This window comes from Trachemys scripta, chromosome 21 (assembly GCF_013100865.1).
Source record: "Trachemys scripta elegans isolate TJP31775 chromosome 21, CAS_Tse_1.0, whole genome shotgun sequence".
NCBI classification, from domain to species: Eukaryota; Metazoa; Chordata; order Testudines; family Emydidae; genus Trachemys; species Trachemys scripta.
The window spans coordinates 4,417,744-4,434,748 of NC_048318.1; positions in this window are offsets into that span (position 1 = coordinate 4,417,744).

A 17,005-nucleotide genomic window follows, 5' to 3' on the forward strand; every position below is an offset into this window, starting at 1 on the left:
CTTGCTGACCAAGGAGTTAGTTCCTCACTCCTATCCTCGGATGAATGGTGGAGGATTTGGGAAAGGTGCAGGCAACTGGTTTTTATTCCTTTGTGCCTTATTTTTGTTCCCATTTGCTGCTCATCCCTCTTTCCCCCTGGCCACATCACTCCACCTCCGGGTGAGAGGTGAACAGATTAGCCCTCCACACAGCTGGCCGCCTGGGCTGTGTCTTGGTTTAGCATTGTGCCTCTCCCAAGGTCGCTTGTTGAATTCAAGTGCTGCAGCATCTTTCCCTGGGTTTGAGTGAAGAAGGAAAAAACTCTTAGTAAGAGAAGCTGGAGTGGGGGCAAATTTCCCTCTCACGTCTCCCGAAGCAGCCTGAAAAGTGCAGATATGGACCAAGGCGGGCTCTATAACTAGCCCAGGTCTTTAGGCAAAGTCTAATATTTCAAGCCTGGGACTGGGAGACTCCCGATTGCTGGGTGCTCTTCTACCATGGATTAGCTGAGAGATGTTAGCTGAGTTACTAAACTTCTCTGGGCCTCAGTTTACCTGTTTGTTAAGTGACGGGTTAATATAATAATTAATAGCTCTTCTCTAGCATGTTCCATTGGAAGATCTCAGAGTGTAACTAAGATCCAAATCAAGCCCCGCATCTTAGGCCTGGTTTTTCAAAACTCTCATTGACTTCAGAGGCAGGATTAGACTTTTTGTTGATCTAAGAAGTCAGACTGTGAGAAATACTCCTCACCAATCAATCCATTGATCCAATTACACACACACACACACCAGAGAAATTTGAGGGGATTAGCTTTGAACATAGGACCATTTGGAAGAGAAAATGATTTGTTACTTCACTCTGGAATGGTCCTACTTTTCAGCCAATCAGGCACACGTTTCAAATTTTAAATTTTTAAATATTTTTCCATTGAAGATTGTCACACAAAACTGTGACATTTTGCACATTCCAATGTAAAACTGCTATTTACAAATTTTACAAAACACCCCCTTTTTTTTTCCTGGCTGCAAAATGGCCCCAGAATTAAATTGTAAAAATTTTAATGACATTTCGTTAAAAATATTCACTGTTTCCTTACAGAGAAGGCGAGTATTAGTATAACTCACTGGTGTGTAGATCTAAAACCATGAGCCTCTATCAGCTGAGCTGTAAGAGACAGCTAAGTTAGGTCAAAGAATGTAGCTGACTCGGAAACCTCTATGTGGTCCAGCCACATGGCATAACTCATGAATGTGTGTTATGTCTCCTGCTCTTTGCCCAGTTTACAGCATATAAAGTCTGTTAGAGCTGCTGCATAAAAGTGTTGCCTCTGTAGCTCAAGGTGTAACAGCTCACATGTTTAACTTTAGGGGTTCCTAGTTCAATCCCCAAGAGAGTAATCCTCTCACATTAGGATGCTCTAGTCTAAATTAACTAGAGGTGGAGGAGGGAATGTGTAGTGGGATCCTATACAGAATATCCATAGGTATTCAAATCAAACTCTAGTGGAAGTGGCAGCTGTAGCAATTAGAAACATACATCAGGACCAAATTCATTCATGATGTAACTAAAACAAATGGAATTACACCAGCAATGAATCTGCCCCATGCTTTTTCAACTTGCAAAAACAGCTGACAGCAGACGGTATCATTAAGAGCCAGATTATCCCACTCTTACGCATGCTGAGCAGTATTTTACTCCACCCATAACCCAACTGCAACCCCTGGGAACTGCTTTCACACTAACGTACGAGTGTCCCTGTTACAGCAGGGTTTTTCTGCCTACATCTGCACTTAGGGTGAAAGTCACCCCAGGCAGAGGGCCAGCCCAAGGCCTAGACACCAGTTAGGTGCCATGTTGGCCTACAGGGAGGAAAATGGGGCATAGGACTTGTGCTGGCCTTCTGCACACGGGAGAATTGCACTCTTGAAGTCAATCTGTGCTATGTTAATATGACATACTGGTTTAGTGGGAGGCTGTTACAGTAGTTAAGGAACTAACCTGAGATTCAACAGATACAGGTTCAATTCCCAGCTCTGCTAGAGACATTTGAGGTCAGTCACTTCACCTCTCTGTGCCTCAGCTCCCCATCTGTACAATGGGGATAACAGTGCTGCCCCACCTCATAGGGGTGCTGTGGGGGGTAAGTACATTAAAGACTGAGGTGCTCAGATACAGTGGTAACCGGGTGGATAGTGCCTTTGGACATGTCTCCCTCTAGTAGCTGACCCCCGTGACTATAACTACCTGTCAGTGACTCGTTCAAATGGTAGCAGCTTGTGTTTTGGGGCCTGATCCCAAGTCTCGCAATGGGACTCTGGCTTTAAAGGGCTTTGAGTCACGCCCGTGGTCTTGGGTTCTATCCCCTCTCAACATGGTTCTTGCATGTGTTTGGCCACGAGCCATTACATGGGTACTGCTAACAATTCCCCATCATTGTCCCGTTCATCGGTGAAACACAGAGTAGGCGCTGGCTGGGACAAGGTGCTGAAAGGATCAGCAGCAGTAGTGGAGAGACTGCAGGCCAGTGGTGGTGCTGGTAGGAAACAGTTCCAAAGGGATGCCTGGCTGCTTTAATTAATACACAGAGTTCACAGATAAATCGAGGAGCAGCAAGTCAGGGACGATATGGCAGGAAAGGAAGGGGCTTGTTTCTGGAGTTTGCTCATAGAGCCTAGTTGTTTGGAGACAATCTATGCCCCAGTCACTTGATAGAATTATTACTGTGTAATGTGTGTGTGTGTGTGGAAGGAGGACAGTTGGGGAAAGAAGCTGATAGGACATAAAATTGTAGAGGCTTCAGGACTGAGTGCACATAATAGAAATCTCAAAAGACCTCATCAGGGTAGGGGTTAGAGTGCATGAACAAGGGAAGAAGTATATGATTGTTACAGGCCCCATACATTGCCTGACCTTAATGTTCAGTGCAGACTGCAGGCCACACAAACTCCCCCCCTTTCCCCCCCCAGACAAATAATCTGGAGAGAAATCAGACTCCCAGACCTGACAGTTAACCCTTTTCAGGCCACCCCTGTATAGATGCCCAGGGCAAGGCTATTACTGAGTAAAACAACTGGGTGAGACGGTATCTTCCCATACATAGTTCTGCTAATGTACCTCAATTCTGACCTATAGCACCCCCTACTGTTCTGTTGGCATCCCTCCTCCTTTCAGCTCTGCTAATGCACTTCAAACCTGACCTGAAACAGCCTTGCTGTTATAGCCCTGAACCCCTTCACCAACAGCTGCCAATCAAGCAGAATTATAGGGTGTTTTTGTGACACAAACAAACATATATGAAGATGTAGGCTGAGGAACTAGCCATGATATGAACTCAGGTCTCTGGAGGTGAGGAACTCAGGCTTTGACCTACTGCGTTCCCTTGCTTTTCACAGACATGCAGTTTAATGAGTCGGTTAGTTTTCAAGGAGGAGCAAACAGTGTGACCTGCTAAACTAACTTTATTCATCCTGACCTGGTCTTTGTTCCTCTTCCATTTAAGGCTCTTTTCTCTGGCATGCTGTAGAACATTACCCAGTTCCTCAAGGTGTTGCTGGCCAATTGTACTCCAAGTCACCAGCTCATCAACAGTTACATCCACTCAGTCCAGATCCTCAGTGACTTGCGACGGGATGCTTGGAGCCTCTCAGGTGTGGAGGCAATCCCAAAGGGAATCCTACCAACGGGGAATTAACGGTGCAAATGTGCACACTCCGCACTGAACCTGCCAAACTCTTAGCTTGCAGCCAACATTGAAAATACTCTTGCAGTTTGAAGTCCAGAGATAACCTCCTCATCTGCTCTCCCAGGGTAGTTCTCATATCTGATGAGCATTTCAAATCTTTAGGTCTGGACAAACCCATAACTTGTTTAGCTGCATTATTGCCTATTATCCCGGTCAGTTGGCATGCAGATTTGCTCAGTATAATCTATTTTTATCAACTCGTTGACTTCAGCTTTTGCTCCATATCTCTCAGTGCTAATGGAACTTTATGTGGAGGCATATAAAGAGGGACATATATATAGGCAATACAATGTCTGTCTAGTTTGTACTGACGTGCAGGATTAATTATACGCCAATGGAACACACTTGCAAAATGTGTCATATCTCCCTTTATCGATTGGTTCACATTGAGTATAAGAGCATACTACTGCTAATAGCTAATGGCATTACTCCTTTATCTCTAGTGGTAGAAGCTCATGGTTTTAGGACCTGATCCAAAACCTATTTGGAGTTTTTCCATTAGCGTCAACAAACTTAGGATCAAGTGCTGCAGAGCTTGGGGTTCAATTCCTGATGAGGACCCTTAGTAGGGGATTGTTACCCTTAGTATGTATTGCTATAGCACTGGAAATGTACAGGCCACTTAACAAATATAAAGTAAGAGGCATTCCCATCCTAAAGAGGCTGCAATCTCAGAGCTTGGACAGCATGGTCAATTGGCTAGCAGGCACTGCAGTGCGCCAAGCTGCGGAAAGCACCTGAGGATGCTGGCAGCTGAGATAGCACAGATAGTGCATGTTCTCTGTGCTTTGTCTGTTTTCTTGTCAGGCTCTCCATCCTGCCTCCCACCACAATGGGGAAAAACTAGAAGAAAATTATGAGCTGAAAATGAACACGTTCTTCTGTGGCTGTTCCCCAGGAGTCAGTCCAGTGAGCAGCTTGTTCACGGTTGGTGTTGATGCCATTTAGAGAAGCATCCCAGGCAGAAATTCAGCCTTTTATTATCCATCAAGGCAGGTTGCAGGAACTGCAAAATTCTCACCCTGCTGAGGCCCACATGCCGGGACAGAGACTCTGAATGAGGGACATAAGATATAGAATAATGATACCAGCAGCTTAAAAGGAACTGGACCAGAATATGAGCCACAATCAAGGATGACTGGATTCTGTTCCTAGTTCAGTCACCAACTCCGTGCCTCAGTTTCTCCATTTGAAAACAAGAATATTAATACTCACCTACCTTCATAAAACTCTTTGGGATCTCTGAGTGGAAGATGCTATAGAATTGCTAAGCAACAGTGACTCCTCGGTGCCCGCACCAGACCCCTCTGACCACTTAAAATCAGTCAATTTCCAAAGGGTTAAGTAAGGACAGGAGCTTCCAGAGGAAGTCCAGGGAGCACCAGCGTGAGCCTATACAGTCCTGATAGCAGGAGCTCATTTTGGCAGCATCTCTGGTTTTGCAAGAGAGAAGTGCTCAGCGGACATGAAAATGTGACTAGCACGTATGTGTAAAACAGGGAGCTATGTACACTAGGTCCTCCCTCTACAAACCCAGCCCAGCCGGGCTCTGATGAGTATCTGACCTATCAATTGTATCCCCAAACGCCTTAGAGACTTCATGATGCAGCTACAGGGAACTTTAAGTATTGCATGTGACATTCCCCCAAGCTCTCAACATCTCATGTGTCACTTAGTGCCACCACCTGCTCTCCAGCCTTCACAAATGCAACATTGCCGCACTCGTATCCCCTCTGAATGCTGCTGCAGAGATCATTTCCCTAGCCTGGCGCTTTGACCACGTCATCCCTCTCTTTTCATCCCTCCACTGGTGCCCTCTTCTCTGTCGCCCCAAACGTGAGCCGCTTGTCCTCACTTTCAAGGCCCTTTATGGTCAATCCCCACCCCTCTCTCATTCTCTACCAAGCTGTTGAGTCTCACCTCTCATCAGACCATGGGGCCAGCTTTCATTGCCCACCAATTTCATGGCCCTTGTGTTTGGGAGGAGCTCACTGGATACATCCACAAAGCTACCTCATTATTCATCTTCACATCCCTCCTCAAAATTTTCCTTAGGTATGATGCCTACAAAACACCTGACAATGGCTAGCCCGCTGGTGTGGTCAGACTGCTGCCCATAGGGCTGGCCAGTACTGTCTCATTATTCACTTGGGCTCCCCCATCTTTTGTCTCTTGTCTTACACACAGATTGTGAGCGCTGTGGGTCAGGGAGTGTCTTTTTGTTCTGTGTTTGTACAGCGCCTAGCACAGTGGGTTTCCTGGTCCATGATTAGAGCTCCTTGGTGCTGTGAGAATACAAACAATAAATATTAAAGGCCAGACCAGGAAGTGAGAGAAATGAAGAGGGACATGCCAAGGAGGAAAATATCCGTCTCCAGCGGTGGTTTGAAATGAGGCGGCGAATTGAAGAGAGAACAGGGAGGCTGTAGAAGGTGGTGAGAGCTGCAGAGCCAGAGGGCTCTTACACTGACAGTGGGGAGGGACAAAGAAGTGACTAATGCAGATAATAGGGTACAGAGGAAGATCAGGCTGTGCTGTGCACCGAGGCAAGTGCTTGTCTTATGCCTAGAGCTGAGCGAAATCTGGAATTTCCTTCCTGCGGGAAATTCAATTTTGTCACAAAATGGGACGAAAAGTTGAAATTTCCAAATTTTCTGCAGAACTGAAATTCCCCAAATTTTCCATTTGGAAATGTCAAAACATTTTTTTGATCAAAAACATTTTTGATCAAAGCTGAAATGTTCTGTTCTAGTTTGTTAAAACTTTGTTTCAAGTTCTTTCAGCCTTAAACTGCATTTCCTTATATTGACCCATTGTCCTATAGGAGTTGTAGTTTGAGGCCTTATGCCCCCTATTCTCCTCAATGGGTCAGTCGTCCAGGCCAGACTACATTTCCCATAATGCACACTAAATCGTGTGGCTCCCATGGTGCACCACACATCTGCCGGCATGCAATCAAGTACATTGGTTTAAGGGAGATGTAGTCCACCTGGGTGCCTGGCTCATAGAAGAGAATGGGGACTAGAACTACAACTCCCACAAGGCAATGCACCATGATAGGAAAATGCAATTTAATGTTGCGTTGAATTGATTCGAAATGAAATATTTCAGGTCAGTTCAAAACCCCAAATATTACAATTCAGGTCAAACTGGGCCAAAATCAATATTTCATTTAAATTTTCCCAATAGAAATTCAGAAATTCTCATCAAAATAAGAGAATTTCAATTTTGTGGGAAAGTACATTTTCCATTGGAAAATCGTTCTGATGGAAAATTCCTGACCAGCTGTAGTTATGGTCCTCCCTGGCCCAGCACGGGGTGCCAGTACTATCCAAAACCTGGGATTTCAGTGCCAAGGCACAAATCTCTAGCACTTGAGCTAAAGGGGTAACTCCATTAGCTAACAGCATTAGAAGGCTTTTATCCTCCATGTGGGCCAGCCACTAGAGGGGAACGGGGACACACTGCCGAAGTTCCAGATGGAGAGTCTGACTCTCAGTTACAACATACCTGCATTTGGGGAGGGATCAAGGAGTCTTTAGCCCTTGTTCTCCCTGGATCCTGGAGCCTCAGGGCTTCTCTAATATATGCATTGTTTCCCACCATCCTCTGGGAACCACAGACTAGTCAGAGGGCCGTGCATCCCAGCCATGACCCCTCCCTCCCAGTTCCTGCCCCCAACATGCCCCTTCCTCCTTGGGCCTGGATCCAGGGCAGGCATAGAGTCCTTATACCAACACTGTGCCTGGGTGGGAGGCCCCCGGCACTGGGGTTATTCCTGATGGGGTCAACTCCTTAGGCTGCCTCAGAGGTGTAAAAGACCCTGAGCATAACTGAGAATCAGCCCTGGAGTGTGCTAGAAACCAGAGCAAATGTGCCAGCATTTCCCCTCCACCCTCCATTACCCCCCTCATCCAATTTTTCTTTCCCCTACTCCCCCTTCTCTTCTCTCCTCCTTTTGAAGATGCATCAGGTCTGGAGTTCAGCTTAATCCAGCTGCTAGATGTATTATTCATTTCTATGCTTTAATGATGTGATAAGGTTTCTGGAAATAGGAAAAAGCTCATTAAACTGTCATTTGAATATAGATCATAACTAAATTCTAAGGGAGAAGGAGCCTTTGCCAGTAGAGCTACCTGGCCTTCTCTGTGTACACGGGCCACGCGAGCCTGACCAGAGGAGAGAAATCGGAGAGAAGAAACGCTTACACCCTATTGATTCTTTAATTAATTCATTATTGCTTGTAAGTGGAATGGTCGCAGCGCATGCGAGGGGGAATGGAAAGAAAAATAACAGCATGAGGAAGGCTGTAGATAAACAGATGCTGCTCCCAGCAATCTGACTTCAGGAGTTTTGCAGAGGTACCGAAGGGACTTCTCTGTCTGGAGGTGCAGCTCATTACTGGGGTATTGGAGCACCTCACGCTCACTAATAGCTTTGATTCTCTCCCTCACCCCCTGTTAAGTATTAGCCTCATTTTACAAACATGGAGCTGAATTGCCAGATAGATTAAGGCTATGTCTACACTGCATTGTAAACCTGGGACTGTGGGACCTGTGCTAGTGGACTAAAACTATGCCAAGAGAGCAAAAAAACAAAACAAAAAACCTTGCAGCAGCGAGAGACCAGGTCAACCGACTCAGGCTTGCAGGGCTCGGGCTACAGGGCAAAAATAGCCACATAGATGCTTGAGCTCGGGCTGGAGTCTAGGCTCTGAAACCCAGCGATAGGGGAAGATCTCGGAGCTCCGATTCCAGCCTACGCTCAGTGTCTACACTCTGATTTTTAGCCCCACAAGTCCAAGCCATGTGACCTGGGCTCTGAACCTCTGTGCCGTGGGATTAATTTTTTTTTTTGCTGTGGAGATGTACCCTTAGTGTTTCCAGGCCTGTGCTTGAGCCTCCACACTGCAGTGTAAACATGGGTTTACAGTTGCTGTACAGTCTGACAGCCACACTGCACTACAAGGGAGCACCTCCAGCAGCCAATATGTCACATGGGCTGCAACAACCTCCCACTAGGGGGAGCTATTAGGTATCTCATTGCCCAGCTAATATGGAAGCAAGAGCTCTGGCTGCACAGGTGATGGAGAGGAAGTGATTATAGGTGATGTATTGTTGAAGGGGAATCAGCCCAGGACTCTCCCCCCTTTCCCCAGCTCAAAGCCCCCACTTGATCTTATTTTATTTTTGATCTCCCTTTATTTCCCTGCACCTTAAAGGAAGCTTTGCTCCGCTTTCCTGATCAGAGGTGAGCATGGATGGCTTTGATCTCCCCGAGCACAGCTCGCTCTACGGAGAAGCACAGCAGCCGTGTGAAAATAATTGCACCTCCACTCAGATGACAGGAGAGAGGCCTCTGTTTCCTTTCCCGTGGCTGGAGGTGGTGTGTTTAATACAGGGGTCCTGACTGCTAGTGTGGTGCGCCCAGAGACCCCGCTCACTTCCTTTCTGAGGTGTCAAGATGTATTATTCACGAGAAACTATGCCTGGACTCTGCCATGAAAAATCCATCTTCTTGCTTATTTGTATTGTGATAGCACCTAGGAACCCCACCAACAGGACCGTATCGGAGGCTGCTCAAGACAATCTGCTGCCCTAGGCAAAACTTCAGTGCTGCCCCCGCTCCTCCTAGCCCTAGAGTGGCAGATTTGTCCTTACCGCCCTCCGTCTGAGTGAGTGGTGTCGCAACCAGGCGCACAAAGTTTCAATGCCACTCAAATTTGGCCTGGTTGCCCCTCTGTCAAGATGGAGGGATGGACAGGCCAAATCTGCCACCCTAAACAGCTGCCTAGTTCGCATATAGCTAGAGAGGCCTCTTGACACCATTTTGTTAGGAGCTGTAGAAGTACATCTTAATGAAGTGCCAGGGAACAATGCATCTAATGATGGTGAAGAAGGCCCTTTGATAGATTGATAGGACCCACCTGCAGCATCAGAGATCTCAGAGTGCGTTATGAAAGTAGGGCAGTGCCATTAACCCCATTTTACACATGGGGAAACTGAGGCAGAGAGCAGTACAGTGATTCATCCATGGTCACCGAGCGTGTCAATAGCAGAGCTAGGAACAGAACCCTGTTATTGTGAATCCCAGATGGGATGTCCTAGTAAATGACTATGTCAAGCATTTGTAAAAGAGCTTGGAACCTACAATTGGGGCCAGACTTTCATAAGAGCTCCGCCCGCAGTTAGGTATCAAAATAAGCAGCTGCATCTTCAAAAGAGCTTTGGCCTGTTGGGTGCATGTTTTTTTGTGTTTTTTTTTAAACCCAGCCCCACCTGCAAACAACTGTCAAAATGAGTCAAATTTCAGCAATGGGAAACCTTGGTCACGTTTTTTCCATGTAGCCATGCAACACAGCTGGCTCCGATTCTGCTCTCAGTTACACCGGTGTACATCGGAGTAACACCACTGAAGTCACAGAATGACATTGGTGTAAGAGAGAGTCAGTCTCAAGTGCTCTTGCCAGGTGTTAATGCATTTGTGGTCTATTCTTGGTGCTGTACTGGGCCTGGAATAAAGTGACTCATAGCTCGTGGAGTCGGTTGTATACTGGTTATTATTAGGGGAGCTGTAGTATCTGGAGAGCTGGAACTTACACTATCTCACGGAGATGTAGATTTAACAGCATTGCTACCACTTTAATCAGCGTGCTGTTCTGTCCCAGTAGCTCCGGCTTCATTAAGGCACAAAGCCAGGTTGTTCCTTATCAGAGCATTTGGAGTTTTTTCATTTTGAGTTTGATTAACAGATTGATTCTGTTCTCGCTTTGAGTTTTAATTTCTGTATTTTAAGTGCCACAGAAATTAGGAATAACAATAACGTGCAGAGTCTAACTGCAGCAGAACTGCCAGCCACCCACACTGCAGTGTGCTCGTTCCACTGGGCAGGGGGCTCATCCGTGCTGCAGTGTGCCCATTCCACTGGGCAGGGGGCTCACCCGTGCTGCAGTGTGCCCATTCAGGCTCACCCACACTGCCACCCACACTGCAGTGTGCCCGTTCCACTGGGCAGGGGGCTCACGCATGCTGCAGTGTGCCCGTTCCACTGGGTAGAGGGCTCACGCATGCTGCAGTGTGCCCGTTCCACTGGGCAGGGGGCTCACCTGCACTATAGAGTGCCTGTTCCACCAGCTCACTCGTGCGTGGATTGGGGAAAGCTCCAGAGGGTGCTAGTTGGGTGAGGATATTTAAGGGGGGCAGTCCAGCCCCTGGTTCCACACTGGCGCATGTATCCTGGCTCTGCACGGGGCCATGATTCTGTTGTGTGAGAAGGGGCTGGACCTGGGGAAGCTCATAGCGCTTCCGAGTCCAGCTTTGCAGGGAGTTTCTCTGATGTTGAGCGGGGCGGTGCTGGGGAGGGGGATGACAGGGGCAAGGCAAGGGATCCCCACCGTGTGTGCTCCAGCACTCCTCCATATGGGGCCAGCCCCTGTGGAGTAGCTTGGCAGCCCCAGGGGATGGATTCACTCACCCCAGCATGCAGGGGAGGTGACCAGCACACACCACGCTGCTGAGGCAAGTGCTATTTCACCTCACCAGCAATAGCAATGCCCCTCCAACTGGAGCTGGTCAAATTAGTCGCCAGGAGCAACCGATGCAGCCCTTTTTTCCTGTTGGGCACCACCCAAGAGCAGATCCCAGATTTTACAAATGTCTGTGTACTTTGATGGAAGGTTTATGGCAACAAACTTGGGCTGGCGGATGCATGGTAAATATCTCGTCTGTTATTAATTAATGGTTAAGCGTGGCAATATCACCTAGGAGCCTCAGCCATGGACCAGATTCCCACTGTGCTAGATGCTGCACAAATCCAGACCAAAAAAGAAGGTCCCTGCCCCGAAGAGCTGGCAAACTATTTGGAATTCTCCAGCTGATGTCTACTAGACATCACATGGTGTCGCTTTTGTTCTCTCATTGGATGCTACTTCCACCCAGACCATATTTCATTTTGTCCCCCGCCTCCAACCCCCCTCCCCCAACAACCAACCAAACAAAAACAGAAAAGAATTTTGTGTCTTGTTTACAAAAATTTCCGCAAAGAACCTACAGCTCAAAAATGGATCCAGGAAAGGGGGTGGACATGGCTGAATAGAGACGTGACTTAGGATTCACAAAATTGCTTGCAAATCTTTTCCTTGACTGCCCTTGGCATCAGTGGAAGCTGGATCAAGTCCTGTTTGCACCTTTTCCCTTCAATCCCCTTTGGCTGAAACGAGACCATGTGACTGTTACTGTGTCTGAGTGAATAGCTAGAAAATCCAGCAGGGGGTCACTGCACATGCTCAGTTGCCCTTGTGCTTTGCCAAAACAAACCATCAAATAAATAAAATGGCCATTTCAGTATGTGATTTCTTATTGGAAGTTCCTTCTAATCAGAGACTTTCTGGATGGAGCCCATGCCATCTGTCTGAGTTACAGCATCTCTTCTAGACAGACACCCAGCCTTGTTTTAAAGAGTGCAAGGGATGGAGAACCCACCACAACCCTTGGTAGGTTGTCCCAGTGGTTAATTATGTATAGTTCAGTTTTATGTTATTTTATTCGTTCTTTTTAGTTTAGTTGAATTAATTTTCAGAAAACCCTCCCTGATGACTAAAAAACCAACCAAGGAACATACCATGAACACACAGTTTGCGCAATCAAAAATACAATCCTCAAGAGAAAAACATTAATAAGAATTAGGATATTAGCCCTCATGTCCTGACCACATGCCATCACAGCTAGTTACATTCCACCTCCCTAAATTCCCTTTGCTGCTTCACCTAGATATAGGTCCCGAAAACTGCTGTATAGTCTGGCTGTTAATCAGTTGCTTCATTTCAGTTCTAATCCCTAAATATGCTGCAGTTTGTATGTCAACTTAAGCTTTTAAAGTGCTTTGGGACCCTCAGGAATGAAAAGAAGCAGGGAAATATGCTTATATTAATTGCTATTAATTAATATAAGCATATTATTATTATGAAATTTAGAAAACATGAAGAAAGGTTGAAAGAAGTGGGCATGGTTAGTCTAGAGAAGAGAAGACTGAGGGGGGACCTGATAGTCTTCAAATACGTTAAGAGTTGTTATAAAGAAGATGGTGATCAATTGTTCTCCATGTCCACTAGGGGTAGGACAAGAAGTAAGCGGCTTTGTTTACAGGAAAGGAGATTTAGGTTAGATATTTGGAAAAGCTTTCTAGTTAAGCAGGGAACAGGTTACTTAGGGAGGCTGGGAAATCCCCATCATTGGAGGTTTATAAGAACATGTTGGACAAATACCTGTCAGGGATGGTCTATGTTTACTTGGTCCTGCCTCAGCACAGCTGGCTGGACTCAATGACCTCTTGCAGTCCCTTCCAGTCCTACATTTCTACGATTATATTTATTATTATTATTTTTTATTTGTGATATAATGCCGCGGCATCATTCCAGGTGATATCTGACTATTTCAGGACCATTGCTGGCTCTCTCAGGTTGCATTTCACTGCCACAAACCCAGGCACTTATGATAATATGTATATATAAAAAGCTCTGTGTATGTGTGTGTATACATATATCATGTGGGCGTGATGGGGAAGCAAATTCTATAAATAAACCCCATTATCTTATTACACTGTAATTTTCTATCATTATCGCCAGTGCAGATCAGATCCATCTGCAGACTGTAATGACAGAGATAAAGTAGGAAATGGGAAACTCCTTAGCTTTACAGAGGTTTACAGGGTGGGAGAATAGGGTAGAGGTTGGGTCAGATTTGCAATATCTACACTAGCTTGTAAATTAGTGCAAGTCTCCAGCAGTGGCAGTGTACACACAGCAGCACTGTAGCTTCTGGTGTCTGTCATTGGTGATCTACCTTCTGTCTTAGGGCCGGATCCTGTTTGGGCCTCTTCCTTCTCCGATTCCCACTGTCTGCAGTTGAAGGCACTGAGCAAACTCTCAGGAAGTGCTCAGCACCTTGCAGAACCATGCCCGGAATGGTGAGCCTATGTGCTAAGCCCGTGTCTTCTGCCACTGCCTATTTGCCATTCGCTTGTGCTCACTAATCCACAGTGCGATACAAGCGCTCCTGAGAAGGTCATTCTGAGGCTTGGAGCAGCTCAGCTTCTGCGGCTGGTTAGAACTAAGACTGAACCTGAAGCAAAAAGCCCAGCCCAAACTGCCTCGATCTATTAAGTGTGTCTCTGTGTATCTGTTAGTCTTTAAGGTGCCACCAGACTCCTTGTTGTTTTTGTGTATGTGTGTGTGTTCAAAACCTAAAGCCAGATCTGGAGGTGAGCTTTGCAAATGGCTTCTCTTTTTCCAAGGGATTGAACTAAAAACCCAGATCAAAAAACCTCCCCAAACAGAGTACTTACACTCTGTTGGGATCCACATCAACAAGTGATGGCTTGAGCCCACCTCTGGTCGGGAGTGCATTCAACTCAACCGGAGATGGTGGGCACTGACAAGGTCTGAGCTTGCAAGTGGGTACCTAGGAAAGATGGCATTAGGGTTAAGGCAGTAGACTGGGAGTCAGGGGATCCTTACATTCATTGAGTTTAAGGCCAGCAGGGATTATGTCATCATCTCGTCTCATCTCCTGTATAACACAAACCATGACAATTCACGCATGACCAGGGCTTCTAAGTGCTCTGATCATAATAATAACAACCTCTGCACTGGGCCCACTGACTGGTGATTGGCTAAAGCATCTCTTCCAGAAAGTCATCCAGGCTCCCTGTGACGACATCAAGAGATGAAGAATCCACCACTTCCCTTGGTAGTTGATTCCAATGGTTAATCACCTGCACTATGACAAAACTGTGCCTAATTTCTCATTTGAATTTGTCTGGCTTCATCTCCCAGCCACTGGTTCTTGCTACACCTCTCTCTGCCACAGACTTTTGGTACCTGGCATTTCCTCCCCAGGATGGTACTTACACTCTGTAATCAAGTCCCCTCTCAATCTTCTTTTTGATAAGCTAGACAGATTGAGCTCTTTAACTCTCTTGCTGAACGGCATTTTCTCCGGCTCTTGAATACATTTTTTTGTGGGTTTTCTGCACTGTCTCCAATTTTTCAACACCCCTGCAGAACGTGGACACCAGTACTGGATGCAGCATTCCAGTATCAGTCACACCCATGCCATATAGAGCCTCCTTGTTCCCCTCAGGGGTCTCATCCTAGCTTTCCCACATGCTTCTCAGGTGACCTTGGATAAATCAATTTTGGTGCTTCAATTCCCTGTCTGAATAATGGGGATAATGAAGCTTCCCTGTTTCACCTGGGTGCTAAGAGGGTAAATGCATTTGCCTCTGTGAAGTGCTTAGGTCAGATGGTGATGAGTGCAATAGAGAAGCCTGTGTGGGTTTTTATACCAAGCACCTCCTCACCATGGGATTTGTGTGCCTAAGGGAACGCTTGTGAACAGTGGCTTGAACTCTGGGGCCTGCAAGTGGCAAAATGATGCTTTTTTACCTGCGCTGTCCAGTAGAAAGCTGCCAGGCTGTGGAGCTGGTATCTGACGTTGGGCCCTATATAACTCAGAAAGAGGGTTTTAATTGTTTGCTTGACTCAGTGCCCAGTGCAAAGATTAAGAAACAAAATAAAACAAAGCAGACAAGAAAGGCTCGGTCTCATTTGAAAACCAATAACCGGCTTTGGGATTTTGATTTAAAACATTTTTGAATAATCCTATTAGCTGGAAGGGAAACAGGGCTGTTTTAATGACAGAATATTTTTTTCTCTTTCCCTAACACTGGGTCTGAAGCGGATTAAACGCACCAGCTGAAGTAGATCCTTTTTATTAAGATTGTCTGTAATGCAAGTTTTTACAGCCTGTGTGTGTGTGGGGGTGCTTAGTATCAGCTTATCCTGCGTGAAAGTGCCTACCCCAAACTGGTCATCCCCAGCGGGGGGTATATGAGATTCCCTCCCATTCTTCCCAGTTCTGAGAGACAGGTTTAGAAAAGTGGTTTCACTTGGCCACAAGACCAAAGGAATAATTTATTTATTATTCGTATTAAAGTAGCATCTGTAGGACACAACTGAGATTGGGGCCTCATTGTGCTAGGAGCTGTACCTATACCTAGTGAAAAGCTTACGCTATAAATAGACAAGACTGTGAAAGAGAAAACAGAGAGTGGCTTGTGATTAGCAGCTCAGATGTAAGTCTAGAACCCAGTTTCTAGAGTCCAAAACAAGTGACTTATTTAATTAACGACAGTGCTACTGGTTTAGTGACCCCTTAAGACCTGTGATTTCCATTTAGTGGGAAATTCCATGATTTCAAACATTTTTTGTTCTACTAAAATTTAGACATTTTCCACAAAATGACTTTTTTTTTAAAATGAGCTTCAAGTCAATCAAAATGGTTCATTCTGAAAATGTTGGGATTGAACTTTTCCATTATCAAAACACTTCAGTTGGATTTCTTTTCCCCAAACCAAATTTTGTCAAAATCGATATGTTTCCACGGACAGTTTCGATTTCAATGAAGTGGCATTTTGCAATGGTAAAATGATCCATTGTAAAACGTTTGACCATCTGTAATGCAATGGTCCAATTTCTGCCACTCCATGGGCATTGTACCAGCATGTACATAAAGATCATGTGAGATCTGCTCTCCTGAACAGCTTCAAACACCTTCTGTCTGAAAACAAATCAACCGCTCTGAGAAATAGTATTTTTTGCTCCACTCCCAGATGTGACATTTCCAACCCTCCTGCCCTAGAATTATCCGAGGCCCAGGATGGATGAGATACAGTCCTGGTTCGGTAATACATTTCCTGTACATACACAAGTAATTACTTTAAAATAGGACATCTCACCCCCCACACAATGAACTCAGGACAATGAAATGAAAGTGCCTGGCTGTATAAGTGGAACGATACAAACAATAGTCCCAACGGATTTTTTGAGCACTCTTAAATATTCCTAAACTAGTTTTTCTGTAGCATTTGTTTTTGCCATGTTGTTGTAGCCGTGTTGGTCCCAGGATATGACAGAGACAAGGTGGAGGAGAGAATATCTTTTATTGGACCAATTTCTTTTGGTGAAAGAGGCAAGTTTTCGAGCTCCACAGAGCTGAAGAAGATCTCTGTGGAACTGAAAGCTTGTCTCTTTCACCAAGAGAAGTTGGTCCAATAAAAGATATTACCTCATCCACTTTGCCTGCAGCATTTGCGGGTGCAAGGGTCCGTAGGGGAAGCGGCCCAGGGAAGCTGACAGACGAGGGGAGAGAAGGAGGACAGCGAGGCTGCTGCCAGAGGGTCCCTGGGCCTGGACCCAGAGTAGAAGGCAGGCCTGGATCCCC